At 26.4% G+C, this 5,334-nt stretch overlaps 1 protein-coding gene across 7 annotated transcripts in view; it reads right to left on the reverse strand.

The window, feature by feature from the left end:
- Positions 1–2,354, reverse strand: part of LOC126898782 (serine/threonine-protein kinase PRP4 homolog) — an 11,671-nt gene extending 9,317 nt beyond the window's left edge. For 3 of the 7 annotated variants that reach the window (XR_007702377.1, XR_007702378.1, XM_050673121.1), the window contains exon 1: positions 2,138–2,353. The gene's annotated coding sequence lies outside the window, so the exon portion shown is untranslated. Of the gene's footprint in view, positions 1–2,137 lie in introns of all 7 variants that reach the window. The other 4 variants (XM_050673120.1, XM_050673118.1, XM_050673119.1 and 1 more) reach the window with 2 other exon arrangements.
- Positions 2,355–5,334: the final 2,980 nt, after the last annotated feature.

Below are 5,334 nucleotides of genomic sequence, written 5' to 3' on the forward strand. Positions count from 1 at the left end.
AAAAAAAAAAAAAAAAAAAAAAACACATCATAGTAAAATTAATACCTTCTCCGCTTCGCATCGAAGCTAAAATATGGTATACAACAATTAAATATGATTTTTTTTTAGCTTCAATGCGAATCTGAGAAGGTATTAATTTTACCATGATGTTTTTTTTTATATCTGTTACCACTTTTTCTCAGTTCTCACTGGACTAATTTCTTTCAACAATACGTCAAAAGATCACAAATCGTATCTAGTTGAAGACATTATCCTTAAAAATTGAAAAATTTTCCCTCGTTCATCGCAAATGGGGGAAATATCCCAAAATAATTACAAATTTAAAAATCGATAAATTTTGTCATTTTTTTTTTTAAAACTTCCATAACTTTTTGAAAAATAAAAAAATCAACATAATTTTATTTTATACTAAAACCTTAAATATTTTCCTGGGATTTTATTGGGGGGATTTAAAATAGCAACTTTTTTACAAAAACTAACTTTTTCAACTTAACTTTTGAAAATGTTCCGGAAATACTGCGTCCTTTAAACATATTTCAAATTAAAGCTTAGGTCATGTACTATAAAATTTAAAAAAAAAAATTGTCCCGACGACCTATCTTCTATGCGCAAATGGCTACCGTATTCAAAAATATACTATTTTTGTGTTAAAATCCTGGGTTTTGTATTTTATTTTATCTTAAAATATCTTATAAGGGCAATACACTGACTTTCATGAATATTTTATAATTTAATTGACATAGAATAAAGTTCATAAGACATAAGAAATTAAACTTATTAAATTTTTTTTTACTTTTTTAAAGTCGAAAAAGTAAGTTTTAAATTTGAATTAGTTTAAATTGCTAATTTTATCACGCGACGAAAGCGACGAACAATTGCCGAATCGGTAACTTAGTTTTCGGTATTTTTGTGGGTACGATTTATTTTGCCAACCCTCACTAGACCTACTATTTCAACGATACATCAAATGATTACAATTTGTATTTAGTTTAAGTAATTACTCTTAAAAATCGAAAAAATATTCCTTATTCAAATAAAAAGTAGCTTAACCAGCTTTTTCCATACAAACAATTAAAATCATTAATTTCTAATATTCTTAAAGTATTTATTGTCGAATTAGATTTGATATGATAAAAGTATTCAACTACAAAAGTATATAATTTTACTTTGTAATTTATTAATTTTTTAACTCTATTTGTATGTGCTACTACCAGTCTATAATATTCCAAATTTTTTTGTAATATGTTGCTATATAAATCATAAATTTAAAAAAAAAATGATTTTTAGTTTCACCTGAAGTTAACGATGGAGTTTTACAATTATAATCAAATTTTATAATACGCTCAATTGAGTAAATGTTTTTACAAATTTGTTTTGATTGGTTCATTTAGTTAAAGTAAATCATTAAAATTAATTAAGTTCTAAATATTTCAATTGCAGAATCTTTTTAAAGACCAAAAGTTATTAGGAAATGATTACTATTATTTCTATTTCAGTTATCTATTACGATAAAAATGCAAAAAAATCGAATTTTTCTGATAAATGTACTGTAAATAGTAATTATAAAATTTCCTGATTGCATATTAATCTTAAAAATTTCATTTTTTTCTATTTAATTATGTCAATTTCAAACTTGCAAGTTTAACTATAAGTAATTGTAACAAATTCATTTTTTTTTTATTAAAACTTTCACTTTAAAGGACAAAAAAAAGTAGGTTCAAAATGATTACTTTTAACATATTAAAAATCAATATCAATAATAATTTGAAAACAATTAATTTTAAAAATTATATAATATATAATTAAAAGAATTACTAATCTGGGTATAATTAAGGAAATAGAAGTTGATGTTGCTTTTGTAATTATCCATCAAATTCTTAGAATAATGATAGAAATAGGAATTAATTTTGCTTTAAAAATAATCAACCAATTTCTTGAATATAAAGATTAACTACAGATTTGCATCGAAGCGTTTCTTATGATAGTGATTTTAATCACTGTCAGATTAAATCTACACTGGACCCAACTATGCAACGTCCCCAATATGCCACGACCGCACTGTACTGGGTTTTTTTATTGTTTTTATAAAATTATTTTTATTCTTTTAATTGATTTAAAACTTTATTTTATATTAAACCTGTAACGTATTCTTAAGATGTGAAATGATTATTAACAGCACTCATTCATCTAAGGTAACTGAAACAATCTTCCAGGACATCCTGGTCTGTATTTCACCACTGCATATAATTCATTTACATCAGAAAATTAATATCCCAATGAACTACTATTTAAACGGATTCTTTTTAACACGCTTATTTAGAATGGCATTAGTACATTTCTACTATATTGGTGATCTGTAGCACTTAAGAATTTAACAGATCAAACTATACAACAATGATAATAAATGTGTCCGACACCTAAACAAACATATCAGGTAAACACGCATATTTTTTAGTATCTTGAAACTTCCCAACTAGAAGTTCTAATGTAATTTTTTCCAATGTTTAAAATAGCTGTTGNTCTTGAAACTTCCCAACTAGAAGTTCTAATGTAATTTTTTCCAATGTTTAAAATAGCTGTTGCGATTGACCTAAAAAAAAAGTCTTAAAAATCGATAATTTCGCAGCTCAATAAATCCATTTGTTACCTGTTACTATCAATGAGCGTAGTAGGGACATTTGTTCAGCTGTTACGCGTCATAATCTACGAAACCTTTTATTTTTTATCATTATTGAATACTCAAAAAAAAACTTATTAATTTTTTAAAAGCATTAATATTTTTGACAATGGGAGTTCACGGTGATGGGGTCACCGATTTTCATAAAATTTATATAAATTTAATTTATATTAAATACAAAATAAGAGGTATTTTGAATTTTTTGTTATTGCCCCCAGTCAAGAAAATTAACTTTAAAAATTTTTAATTAGCTTAAATAAAGTCATTTCTCTTCACACATAGTAACCTGATATAGTCGAATTGAGAATATGTGATCCTATGACGTGTACGGATTAATCCCCTTCAGATAGTGGATTTTTTAACACGTTTATATTAGTTTCTGTTGACACTAGGGTTCTTTTCTTATAGCAGTTGACCCCTGTTTGTCTTTTACCCAGAAACTTTACTTAATTATAACCTACAAAATATACAACACAGATATATATATACATTAAACATTTATTGATACAGCTCACAAGATATGGGGGGTGACAATGTTACGCCGCATTCAATGACCTCCTCCTTATAGTAGTTCTTGTTATTACTTAGTTTTGATGGTCTTGTTCTTCTGATAGGCCTGACTACATCAATCTTCTTGGATCCAGTCCAACTGGAGAATTTACATATATTCTTATTCCGACAGTATGACCACCTTGTCATTCAGGATTACGTGGAGATCTTATATGTACCACGCAAAGGAAAAGACCATCCTTTCCAATTCACTTGTTTTCCAAACAAAAACCAGGTACATCTCGCACTAGAATGGCCGCACACACTTTCAAAACTATTTGTAATATCCTATCAGCATATTGGCGATGATAACACTTACAGTATGGCCAACGTTTCTCTTTAATGCGCGAACATCCTCCCCCCGTCACTAGGGTTGTTCCTTGAGACCAAAATCTTAGTGGTAGCGAAACACGGAAGAAGCTCTGCACAATTCGGTCATTGAAGTAAGGCTTGAAGGGGTTTAGTTTCTATAAACTAAGAGAATACATATTACAAACATTTAAATCATTACATTACAATAATAAAACAAAAGATTCAATGATACAAAAATTAATAAAAATTGAGATCCCAAATTTCTAGAGCACAATATCACATCATTTTAAACATCAAATTATTTTAATAGGAACATATTTTTTACCTTTATCACAGTATTCAATTAACCTTAAATTAAATAAAACATATCTAAATGTATAATAAAATATAAACTATTTGATTCAATATCAAATTATTATTATTTCATCAAAATATACAAAAATAAAACGGTAGCACAGTGGGGTCGCGGCATAGTGGAGATATTGCATAGTTGGGTCCAGATAGATTTAATCTGACAGTGATTAAAATCACTATCATAAGAAACGCTTCGATGCAAATCTGTAGATAGTGTTTAATTTTAAAAAATTGATGGATAATTGCAAAATTAACATCAACTTCTATTAAAATAAAATACAAAACCCATAATTTGAATACAAAAATAGCATATTTTTGAATACGGCAGCCATTTGCGTATAAAAGATAGGTCGTCGGGACAAATTTTTTTTTTTCATTTTGTAGTACATAAAATAAGCTTTAATTTTATATATGTTTGAAGGACGCAGTATTTCCGGAACATTTTCAAAAATTAAGTTGAAAAAGTTCATTTTTGTAAAAAAGTTACTATTTTAAATCCCCCCAGTGAACAGAATAAGTGTTAGATTTTCAAAAAAAATTATATCAAATGAAAGGGAAATATCTAAGGTTTCAATACAAGAAAATATTATTTTTATTTGTTAATTTTTGAAAAAGTTATGACAGTTTTAAGCACAAAAAACATTCCGATAAAAGGTAATATTTATCGCAAACATTACATTTTTTTTTAATTTTCGACAGCCATTTGCACATAGAAGATAGATCGTCGGGACAAATTTTTTTTTTTTATTTTATAGTACATATAATAAGCTTTAATTTTATATATGTTTAAAGGACGCAGTATTTCCGGAACACTTTCAAAAGTTAAGTTGAAAAAGTTCTATATTTTTTACAATATTTCAACATTTGAACGCGTCCTATATAAGGGGAAATTGTCCAATTTTAATAAAAAGTATGTCAAATGAAAGATGTACTTATAATGTATTTAGAAAACAAAAATTGTGCTGATATATACATTTTTCAAAAAGTTATAGCATTTTTAAGTTGAAAATTAAAAATCGAAAATCGAAAATTTTAACACAAAAATAGTGTTTTTTTAACTACGGCAGCCGTTTAAATGTAGAAAAAAAAGTGTCGGGACAAATTTTTTTTTTTCATTTTATAGTACATAAAATAAGCTTTAATTTGATATATGTTTAAAGGACGCAGTATTTCCGGAACATTTTCAAAAATTAAGTTGAAAAAGTTAATTTTTGTAAAAAAGTTGCTATTTTAAATCCCCCCTAATGAGCAGGTTAAGTGATAGATTTTCAAAAAAATGATATCAAATGAAAGGTAAATGTCTAAGGTTTTAGTATAAAAAAAAATTATGTTGATTTGTTGATTTTTCAAAAAGTTATGGAAGTTTTAAGAAAAAAAAGTGAAAAAATTTCGAAAATTAGCGATTTTTAAATTTGTAATTTTTTTGGATATTTCCCCCATTT

The sequence above is a fragment of the Daktulosphaira vitifoliae genome, unplaced genomic scaffold (assembly GCF_025091365.1).
Source record: "Daktulosphaira vitifoliae isolate Bord-2020 unplaced genomic scaffold, ASM2509136v1 Scaffold_2, whole genome shotgun sequence".
Lineage (NCBI taxonomy): Eukaryota > Metazoa > Arthropoda > Insecta > Hemiptera > Phylloxeridae > Daktulosphaira > Daktulosphaira vitifoliae.